The sequence below is a fragment of the Chiloscyllium punctatum genome, chromosome 20 (assembly GCF_047496795.1).
Source record: "Chiloscyllium punctatum isolate Juve2018m chromosome 20, sChiPun1.3, whole genome shotgun sequence".
Lineage (NCBI taxonomy): Eukaryota > Metazoa > Chordata > Chondrichthyes > Orectolobiformes > Hemiscylliidae > Chiloscyllium > Chiloscyllium punctatum.
In genome coordinates, this window is record NC_092758.1 from 15965709 (window position 1) to 15977925 (window position 12217).

A 12217-nucleotide genomic window follows, 5' to 3' on the forward strand; every position below is an offset into this window, starting at 1 on the left:
CTTTCATAATCCTATACGTTTCAATCAGATCCCCTCTCAGTCTTCTAAACTCAAGGGTATACAAGCCCAGTCGCTTCAGTCTTTCCGTGTAAGGCAATCCTGCCATTCCAGGAATTGACCTCGTGAACCTACGCTGCACTCCCTCAATAGCCAGAATGTCTTTCCTCAAATTTGGAGACCAGAACTGTACACAGTACTCCAGGTGTGGTCTCACCAGGGCCCTGTACAGCTGCAGAAGCACCTCTTTGCTTCTATACTCAATCCCTCTTGTTATGAAGGCCAGCATGCTATTAGCCTTCTTCACGACCTGCTGTACCTGCATGCTTGCCTTCATTGACTGGTGGACAAGAACACCCAGATCTCTCTGAACAGCCCCTTTACCTAATTTGATACCATTTAGGTAGTAATCTGCCTTCCTGTTCTTGCCACCAAAGTGGATAACCAGACATTTATCCACATTAAACTGCATCTGCCATGCATCTGCCCACTCACCTAACTTGTCCAGGTCACCCTGTAATCCCCTAACATCCTCATCACATTTCACCCTACTACCTAGCTTTGTGTCATCAGCAAATTTGCTAATGTTATTGAGGTCTTGTACACCTCAATCAGATCACTCGTCAGTCTGCTGTGCTGTAATGAAAACAATCCAAGCCCATTCAACATTTTGTCATAACTTCAATTTTCCATCCCAGGGAGTTTCTGGTGAATCTCCTCTGCATCCCCTTCTGTACAATCACATCCTTCCTGTAATGTGACACAGTACTCTAGTTGTGGTGTCACCAAAGTTCTACACAACTCCAACATGACCCCTCTGCTTTTGTAATCTATTCATTGATTAATAAAGACAAGAGTACCGCACGCCTTTTTCATTTCCCTACAAACATGCCCCTCAGCTTTCAAATATCTGTGGACAAACACACCAAAGTCCTTTTTCCCACCAAACCTCCAACTGATATGCTGTTCATTGAATATTTTCTTGTCAAATTACTTCGTCCAAAGTATCATCCTGAACTTTTCAGGGTTAAAATCCACCTGACACTTATCTACCCATTTGACTATCCCATTGATATCATTGTGTAGCCTAAGGCACTCGACCTCACTGTTAACCACCCAACCAATATTTGCATCATCTGCTAATTTACTAATCCAACACCACCACCCCCCAACTCCATATAGTCATCTATGTCATTTATATAAATGATGAATAATAGGGAACCCAGCCCAGATCCCTGTGGTATGTCACTGGATAATGGCTTCCAGTCACTAAAGCAGCCTTCTATCAGCACCCTCTGTCTCCTACAACTGAGTTAATTTTGAATTTACGTTAACAAATTACCGTGTATCTCATGTGCATTTGCCTTCTTGATAATTCTACTACTGGGACCTTGTCAAAGGCTTTGCTGAAATCCATATAAATTATGGGAAAAGTGAGCACTGCAGATGCTGGTGATCAGAGTTGAAGAGTGTGGTGCTGGAAAAGTGCAGCCGGTCAGGCAGCATCCGAGGAGCAGGAGAATTGACATTTTGAACATAAGCTCTTTATTAGTGTGAGGAATAACGCTCACAATATAATAAATTTCTGGGACTGTAAATCCCTCCCCTTTTACCCCAGAGACAGTTAATATTCGCTTCAAAATTCCCACTCTCCTGGGCTTGAAATTTAGAGATGACCGCGCTGTCCCCATATCAACTAAGGAAACTACATCCTCTTTATAAGGTCCCACCTTTAAGTTTATCAAGGGTTCCTGATGGGTCCCTGGGAGCAGGAACCCCTGACACCCCTATTCTTCATCAAAGTTCATAAGCGGTATCGCCCTCTCTTCCCTTTTCAGATCCGGACACTCCTGCTTAAAGTGACCTGTCTTTCCACAGTAGTAACACCCCGCCTGTGGGGATTTCCACCTTGATCCCTATCCCTGTTGACTGAACCCCCTAATGGGTCCTCCTCGTCCTATTCCCCTACCTCTATTTTTAACATGCTGCCAGCTACCACTCCGGTTGCTTACTATCGGTTCTACTCTTAACTACCTCATCAACCGTGGCTACCATCATTTTTGCCTTCTGTTTTTGCTTCTCATCCTCTCTTCTCACAAACACTTGCTGGGCTTCCCGCAACAACTCATCTCGGGGCTTTTCGCTCCACCCCTCTATCTTTTGAATCTTTTTCTGGATGTCTGGCCATGATTTTGTTACGAAATGTACCCTCATTAAGTAGCCCTTCTGCTACTGGCCCTTCCGGGTCTACTCCAGAATACTTTCTCATAGGATCTCTTAATCTTTGGAGAAAGGCTGAAGGGGTCTCATCCCTTCCCTGGCACACTTCAAATGCCTTTGTCAGATGTTGTGACTTCGGCGCCGCTTCTCTGATTCCCTTTTATATTAAGTCTTTGAGCTCTTTCATTTCCTCTCTATGATCTTCATTTTGATTATCCCACCGGGGGTCCCTGAGGGGAAGCGTTGCTTCACCTTCTCCAGCCTGCCTGGCCCCGACTGGATGTTCCCTGTCCCAGATCTTAATCACGGCTCCTTTAATGAGCTCTTTTTCCTCTCCAGTAAATAAAGTGTTTAATGTAGACATTAGTTCCGCTCAAGTGTATAAACTCTGGAATTGGTCGATTTGTTTGGACAATCCCACCGGGTCTTCTATGAGTACCTTCATTTCCTTCTGAAAGGTCCGTACCTTCCTGCTCGTTAGGGGTGTACTTACAAACCCGATTTCCTTATCCCCTATTGGGACTTCACGGAGGGGATACATAATGGTACTTCCTTGTGGGTCTTTGTCCAACTTTTCCTTCTGGCTCGCCTTTTGTTTGCGTGTAATCATCCCTGTCATTCTCGTTTTCCCCGGCCCTGGCCCTGGTCCTGACTCTGACTCTGACTCTGACTCTGGCTCTGGCTCTGTCCCTGCTGCCGATTCTCCTATCCCTGCTCCTCCTGAGTCCCCTTCTGCCCTATTTGCAGGTTTGTTATATGGAGGCAGCAGATTATCTAATACTTCCCATGGAGGCAGCGCCATGGGAGAGCCTCTATTCTCTGTTTTAACTAAATGAATATTTGTTCCTGAACCCCTCTTCCAACATGAAGCATAACTTGATTCCTCCTGACTGAGGGACTGTTTGCTATTGACATATAAGTTCAAATATTGACAAACCCAGTCCTCGTCCGACCCATACTTTGGCCAGAAGATGGCGGGACGAAGAATGGGCTCCTTAGTTCATACAAAACAACAATATTTAATTATCTTCTTCTTATCCTTTTCCCACAATTCCAATTCCACAACATCCTCCCCAATGGACTTTCTGGAGGTATGTTAACAGTGACCCCGCCTCTATTTCCATTTCCTTTTTCCCCGGAGTTTTTTTCTTTACTCCCGGCACTACCCATGTTAAGTTCTTTCGTCAGTCCCTTATTAACTACTAGAACTCAATCCCAGCCACCACAGTAGTACTTAAAGGTCAATTTTCTTACCTTGGTCTGTGCGTGGAGTTGCCTGGCTCAACATCTCCCAGTACCTACTTAAATTTCTTACTTCACAGCCCTTTTGCCTGGTTCAGATAGACTCTCATTGGATCTCAGTCAGTCAACCAGAAGGAAGAACCCACTGCCAAGGGACATGGGACTGTTTTAAAAAGAATGGGACACATCTTCCCAGCCGTCGACGGCGCCTACCCGGATGGCGATGATAGATATCCCGGACAAGCCCCCAAATTGTGAGAAATAAAGCTCACAATATAATAAATTTCAGTCTGAGTCAAATTCTGAAGCAGCGAATTTTATTGAAACATTCTTGCAAGACAGGTGTCTAACAAGTAGGCACCCCAATCAGTATGTTACATTGCAAGTTATACAGTTCAGCTCAGTCTCTCGGTTCTTCCCTTTTACCTTATTGGCTTAGCATGCCAAGCGTCAAACCTATCACAAGCTCTAGCTTCACTCCTCCTCTGTTTACTTCTCCCGCTACTCTAAGCCTGTCGCCCCTTACTCTTGTTTGTTTCTTGCCTTATTTGACCTTGTACGTGACAAAGTGCAGGTGTCTGCTTGGCCATTTTACCACATAGCTTGACCGTTTCACCACATCCCTTATGGTCTATTGTTAGCATGCATCCCCCTTCACTGCTAGCTGTGTACGTGCTTGCTAAAGCAACACTTCTTCCTCCTAATAGCCCACACTGAGCCTTATGACCTCGTGATTGTGGTTTTCTGCAGAAGCAAGGAACAGCTACTTGTAGCTGTTTGTGCAAGCATATCTAGCTTAACCTATATTCCATCATGATTCAGCCTTGTGATTTTTGCAGAAACAACAACATTTGCAAGCGCCTCTCACATTAGGAATGAAGAGCCTATGCTCGAAACGTCGATTCTCCTGCCCGTCAGATGCTGCCTGACCGGCTGTGCTTTTTCAGCACCATACTCTTTGACTCCATATAAACTATATCAACTGCACTATCGTCATGTACACACTTGGTCACCTAAAAAAAAACTGAATCAAATTTGAATTCAACTTCAATCAAATTAGAACCCATGCTTCGCGAATCAGCCAGTGTAGATATGTTGGATACATTTCCAGCACAAATTAGACCTGAACCTACATCTTCTGGCCAAGAGGCAGTATCACTGCCACTGTGCCACAAGACCCCTTTATGATGTTGATCGCTTGATTTTTCATATACAGTAAGCTTTTTATTAACCAGCACCTATGGGACAGGAATGTGCAGTTGATCAAATATTCCAGATAATTAAGAGATTACCTATAACCGCAATAAACCCTGACCAAACAAAGCTTTGAGACATCAACACCCTTCAAAATATAGTAAGAACATTAACACACCTCCTAAAATCAATGTAAAAACACACAGTAAGTAATTGAAATGACATACAGGGGTTTTTATACACACCACAGCTATACTTTATTTCTGACAATGGTGAGAGAAGACGCTGAGATTCAGCTCACCTTTAATGGATGATCATCTGGAACTGCTCTAATTTCCTGGTTAGAAGGAATGATTAGGTCTGCAACATCGAGTCCAATAGTCTGAAATCCAGAATCTCTTTCTGTTGCAATGGAGTTATTCACTGCAGAACTGTAGGTGTGGAGACAGCAGCAGAAGGAAAAGGAGTGAAGGTCATCCTCAAATAACGAGCTGGTCAATGCAAGACAACGACATTGTATGAAAAGTTTACCGTCAACAAGAATACGTGGGCTACCCAGAACAGTTTGCGACAAATCATCTGTGAGAACAAATACTGAAAAGACCTTCGTATGGCTGCACTTTGATATGCCAGTGGTGTACTGAAGAGCCAGAAGTCAGTTTGTGGTCAAGAAGACTCGAGCAAATAAAGAACAGGCTGTACTAGATCTGATATTGTGTAATAAGATAGTATTAATTAATGACCTCATAGTGATGGTGCCCATAGGTAGCAGCAGCCATTATATAGGGAAAGGCACATGAGACCCTCCAGATGATCATCCATTAAAGGTGAGCATATCAACATTTTCAGTCTTGAATATTGGTGAAAGGAGAAATACAGGTTGCGGAATGTTTCCTCATGCAAGCATAAGGACAAGCACAAAAATATCAAATTTCAAATAATTGCAACAATGTTCACTGCAGGAAAATGGTTGCTGATTAGCTGGCAAGTGGCAACAGTCAGTATCCTGAAGGAAGGCAACTGTTTACAATATGTATTAATGACATGGAGGAAGAAAAAATGTACTGTAGCCAAATTTGATCACACAGAAATAAGTGGAAAGCCACAATACGAGAAGGATACAAATAATTGACAGAGAGATATTCTTCCCATTGAAAGAGATAGGACTCTTAAGGGTAAATACTGAGAAGCTGATTCCCCTCAGGGTGTTTTCAGTACTTGCCAATGTTGCTGTACATTCCCTGACTAACAGCTATACAAGCTACCAATCTAAGGTAATCAGCTGAGCTAGAAGCAATATATATTTATATGCATCATACATTCATAAATGTAGGTCTAGCCAGAGGGTATAGTCTCAGAGTAAAGGGACACCAATTTAAGACAGATGAGGAAAAATTTCACCAGCGAGGTTTGAGAGATTTTGGAACTCCTAGTCACAGACAGCTGCAGAGCAGAGTTGGTGTACAATGCTGAGATAGATAGATTCTTGATCAGTAGGGGAAACAAGGGTTACTGAGAAAGGGCGGGAAAGTAGACATGAAGAATATCATTGGATCAGCCATGATCCTATTGAGTGGAAGAATGGGCTCAAGAGGGTGAATGGTGTTCTCCTGTTCTTATTTCTTATGGTCTTATTAGCTTTGATGCTCTTTATTTCTGCATCACACTGACAAAGTGAGCAAATAGGCATGGCCTTATTTACAAGATTGATAATAAGGCGAATCTTATAGCACAAGTAGACAACACTTGCCAAACATTGTCTAGGAATAAATTAATGCAGGTGTTAGGATCTGTATTGAAAATAACAAATGCTGGAGGTCACAGCAGGTCCAACAGCATCCATGCAGAGAGAGCAAGCTAACATTTTGACTTTTCATCAGAGCTTGAGGAATACCTATTCTGAAGAAGTTTTGCTCTTCCCTATGACCAGCTGTAATGAAGTGTCATCTAGACTCGAAACATTAACTTGCTCTGTATCCATGGATGCTGTCTGACCCGCCATGATCTCCAACATTTGTTGTTTTCAGTACATGTCAACATTGCTGTACATTCCCTAGCTAACAACTATACAAGCAACCAGTCTAAGATAATCAGTTGAGCTAGAAGCAACACGTATTTAGATGCATCATATATTCATAAATGCTAGTCTAGCCATCAAATCAGGAGGGCAAAAAGGGGACATGAGATAGCTTTGGCAAATTAGGGTTAAGGAGAATCTAAAGGGATATTATAAATATATTAAGGACAAAAGGGTAACTAGGAAGAGAATAAGGTTCCTCAAAGATCAGCAAGGCAGCCTATGTGTGGAGCCACAGGAGATGGGGGAGATACTAAACAAGTATTTTGCATCAGTATTTACTGTGGAGAAGGACATAGAAAATACAGAATATGGGCAAATCGATGGTGACATCTTGAAAAAAGTTCATATTAGGAGGAAGAGATGCTGGGTGTCTTGAAATGTATAAAAGTGGATAAATCCCCAGCACCTGATCAGGTGTACCCTAGAACTCTGAGGGAAGCTAGGGAAGTGATTACTGAGCACCTTGCTGAGATATTTGTATCATCAATCATCACAGGTGAGGTGCCAGAAGACTGGAGGTTGGCTAACGTGGTGCCACAATTTAAGAAAGGTGTTAAGGAAAAGCCAGGGAACTGTAGAGCAGTGAGCCTGACATCAGTGGTGGGCAGGTTGTTGGAGGGAATCCTGAGGGATAGGATTTACATATATTTGGAAAGGTGAGGACTGATTAGGGATAGTCAGCATGGCTTTATGCATGGGAAATCATGTCTCAGAAACTTTATTGAGTTTTTTGAAGAAGTAACAAAGAGGATTGATGAGATCAGAGTGGTGGATGTGATCTATATGGACTTCAGTCAGGTGTTCGACAAGGTTCCTCATGGGAGACTGATTAGCAAGGTTAGATCTCATGGAATACAGGGAGAACTAGCCATTTGGATACAGAACTGGCTCAAAGGTAGAAGACAGAGGGTGGTGGTGGAGGGTTGTTTTTCAGACTGGAGGCTTCTGACCAGTGGAGTGCCACAAGGATCGGTGCTGGGTCCAGTATTTTTCATCATTTATATAATTGATTTGGATGTGAAAATAGGAGGTTGTTTTAATAAGTTTGCAGATGACACCAAAACTGGAGATTTAGTGGACAGCAAAGAAAGTGACCTCAGATTCAAACGGGATCTTAATCAGACAGGCCAATGGGCTGAGGAGTGGCAAATGGAGTTCAATTTAGTTAAATGCGAGGTGCTGCATTTTGGAAAAGCAAATCAGAGCAGGACTTATACACTTAATGGTAAGGTCCTCGGGAGTGTTGCTGAACAAAGAACCTTGGAATGCAGGTTAATAGTTCCTTGAAAGTAGAGTTGCAGGTAGATAGGATAGTGAGGAAGGCATTTGGTATGCTTTCCTTCATTGAATAGAGCATTGAGTATAGGAATTGGGAGGTCATGTACAGGACATTGATTAGGCCACTTTTGGAATATTGTGTACAATTCTAGTCTCCTTCCTATTAGAAGGATATTGTGAAACCTGAAAGGGTTCAGAAAAGATGCTGCCATGGTTGGAGGATTTGAGCTATAGGGAGAGGCTGAACAGGCTGGGGCTGTTTGCCCTGGAGCATCGGAGGCCAAGGGTGACATTATAGAGGTTTATATATTCATGAAGGGCATGGATAGGATACATACATAAGGACTTTTCCCTGGGGTAGGGGTGTCAGAACTTGAGGGAATAGGTTTAGGGTGATAGGGGAAAGATATAAAGATATAGGGCAACTTTTTCACACAGGAGGTGGTGCATGTATGAAATGAGTTGCCAGAGGAAGTGGTGGAAGCTGGTACAATTACAACATTTAAAAGGCATGGGTATATGAAAAGGAAGCGATTAGAGGGATATGGGCCAGGTGCTGCCAAATGAGACTAGATTAGGTTAGGATATCCGGTTGGCATATATGAGTTGGCATATATTGTGCTGTACATCTCTATGACTCTATGGCTCTATAACACATGTCTCATTGAATAAGCTAAAAAAAAATTCCCTACTACCAATGTCAGGTTAAGAGGCCTAGTATAGTTCCCTAACCTCCCATCCTGAGTCTTTTCTTGATGAGTGGAGTTACGTTTGCCACCTGCTATTGCATGTGGACCTTTTTAGAATTTAGGGATTCTGGAAGATCAAATCCAATGCATTCACTATGTCCTGCAGCCACATTGTTTAAAAACCTGGGACAGGGAATTTGTCAGATTTTGGTTCCTTTATAAAAATATTATTTAACAGGATGCAATGTGCAATCGGTGAGGTCAGCATTTATTGCTTAACCTCATTTGCCTTTGAGAAGATGGTGGAGAGCCAGTGTGATCCATCTGGCAACAGTACACCTACTTGTACTTGCAATTTTTTCAGTTCTGGAATTTCGCCACTCTCATTCCTCATTATTTCAGCTTTTGTTTTGGTGTTTTCATCTCTGAGAACAAACAAACCTCCTCTCGTTCCCCAGTCTCTACTATAATTTCTGTCTTTACCTCTCTGAAGCTCACATTAATTTTGTGAATTACTTTATTTTTACATTCTTATTGAAGCTCTAATGATATTTTTATATTTCTTGCTAATTTATTCTAATGTTCTATTTCCCCTCTCTTTATCAATTGCTTTGTCATCCTTTGCTGATTGTTAAGTCCATGGAACCCTCAGGATGATAATGTTGCCAAAAATGTAATTAAGTCATTTTTAAAAAAAATTAAAGGCTATTCTTAACCACTTTAGACAGCCTTGACTTTGCAGCATTACACTGATTTATTTATTCTTCAAAGGAATTTATGTACTTTGAGAATTATGAATTATTTCTTCAAATGAATGTCTATGCTTATCCAATAATATATTTTAATTTCAACTCCCAATTTGCCTCAGCCATTTTACCTGTCATAGCTTTGTTTAAATTTATGCCCGTAGTTTTGTCCATAATCACATAACTCCCAAATTTAATATGAAATTCTATCATCTAGTGATCACTCTTCCAGGGAGATGATCATTTACCATAAACTAGTCAACTAACCATGCCTCTTTACATAATACTAGATCTAAATCAATTCCCGCCTCAGGCGACTGACTGTGTGGAGTTTGGACATTCTGCCCGTGGTTGTGTGGGTTTCCTCCGGGTGCTCTGGTTTCCTCCCACATTCCAAAAATGTGCAGGTTAGGTGAATTGGCCATGTTAACTTGCCTGTAGTGTTAAGGGCAGGGCTAAATGTCGGGGAATGGGTCTGGGTGGGTTGCGCTTCGGTAAGTCGGTGTGGACTTGCTGGGCCGAAGGGCCTGTTTCCACACTCTAAGTAATCTAATCTAATCTAAATCATCCTGGTCTCTAGTTCTTCGCCAACATGTTGTTTTAGAAAACTATCTTCACTATATTTCGTGATGCATCTTTCAAGGTACTTTTGACAATTTGGTTCTCCCATTCTATAAGAAGATTGAAATTCCCAACTATAATTGCATTGGCATGTGTCTCACATTATATTAACAGAACAATGTCCAAGAAACTATTCCTCCCAGTGTTTGTTATCTTCTATCACTTCTTACTTCCACCCATACTGATTGCACCTTGATTTTCTGAAGTATTTATTTCATCTTTTAATATGAACAATACAACCTCTATTTATATTCTTTTTGTATTTTCTAAAAGTCAATATATAGTTCCCAATTCAGATCATCCTACAACCACATTAGCCACATCATAATAACTGCTATATAAAACTCATGATGTCTATTTGTGTCATTAATTCATTGTCTTGCTACAAATTTTTTATGTATTCTGATAAAACACCTTTAAATATAATCTTTTCCTATCTTCCCCACCTCTGGTCTTAGTTGCTAATGCCCTATTACAATTGACAACCTTTCTGTTCCTGACTGGTGCAATGTTATAATTTTACTGAAATCCCATAATCTATACTCACGAATTGTCTTTCAGACTTCTCCAATTTGGACTGTGCATATTGTGAATGCCACCACCAGGTGGTGCAAAGAGCACATGTGCTCTGTCATGACTTGCTATCACGGAAGTCAAAAAAGAAAATGGTGCTGCTGGACATTGAATAACTCATTAAGGGTGAATGGCAAGAGTCAGAGGGATGTAGTGGGGGTGAAACCAATGTAGTAGCAGCCCCAACACCCTCAGCTGCAACCCTTCTCTCCAGGGCCTGTATGGGAGGGCACAGTTGGACTGCTTCACCCAGAGTATACCCTGGCCCACAAATGACCACAAGGATTTGAGTCCTCACACCAGACCAATCAAATCTCAAGCACCGATACTTGTTCCAGAGTGACCACCCAGTGCATACACATGCTTGTTTCAGAGTACATTTGGGCATAAAGCAGTCACTACAGAAAGGGTCAGTGCTGTCTGAGGACAGCTCCCCTTGAAGATATGGGCCATGGTTCAGTGGAAGGGTCACCAGACCCAAAGCGTTAACTCTGATTTCTCTCCACAGATGCTGCCAGACATGCTAAGCTTTTCCAGCAACTTTTATTTTTGTTTTTGATTTACAGCATCTGTATTTCTTTAAGTTTTTATATGGGCCATGATAATTGACAGCATGTCTACCCTAACTAAGCCCTCCCAATGCTGTTTGTCCTGATTCCTGGTCCTTCAACAATGCAGCACTCCACTAGTATTGCTCCTCTGGCAGTGCAGTGCTCTGTCAGTACTTTCTCCAAACAGTACAGTTGCTCACTTATTACTGCCCCTCTGACAATGCAGCCTCTAATCTGTTCCCTAATAGTACAACCTGTCCTTGGTATTCCCCTTCAACTGTGCAACACTCCATTAGTAATGTTTCCTAACATTCTCTCAGTACTGACCCTCTGACAGTGCAGCATTCCCTGAGTACTGACTCTCTGACAATGCAGCACTCCCTCAGTACTGACCCTCTGACAGTGCAGCATTCCTTGAGTACTGACCCTCTGACAATGCAGCACTCCCTCAGTACTGACTCTCTGACAATGCAGCACTCCCTCAGTACTGACCCTCTGACAATGTAGCACTCCCTCAGTACTAACTTTCTGATAGTGTAGCACTCCTGCAGTACTGACCCTCCTACAGTGCTCCCTCAAATACTAACTCTCTGACAGTACTCCCTCAGTACTGAATTCTTGCACTGGGAGTGTCACGTCTTTAGGTTACGACATAAATATGGATCTCTGATTACCACAGTAACTATAATTGGAAGCACACTAGCTTTCCAATTAAACCTGTTGGACTATAACCTGGTGTTGTGTGATTTTTAACTTTGTACACCCCAGTCCAACACCGGCATCTCCAAATTATAATAACCTGGGGAGTCTTGATGGAATTGGCTCAGTCATCTGCCTGCATGTCACACCTGACAAGCGAAACTACCAAACTGGTTGAACCAAGTTAAAGGACATGATTAATCTCCAGCAGCCCTTCCTTATATTTTACAAGGCAGAAAATAGCTTCAACACAATCAATGTGGACACACTTGCTCTCTGATACTCGGGACGGGGGAGGGGTGAATGCAGACACTGCAGTTATTGAGT

At 42.2% G+C, this 12217-nt stretch overlaps 1 pseudogene; it reads left to right on the plus strand.

Moving 5' to 3' along the window:
* The first annotated feature begins 3676 nt into the window (after positions 1-3676).
* Positions 3677-5278, plus strand: LOC140492306 (large ribosomal subunit protein eL28 pseudogene; annotated as a pseudogene).
* The last annotated feature ends 6939 nt before the right edge of the window (positions 5279-12217 follow it).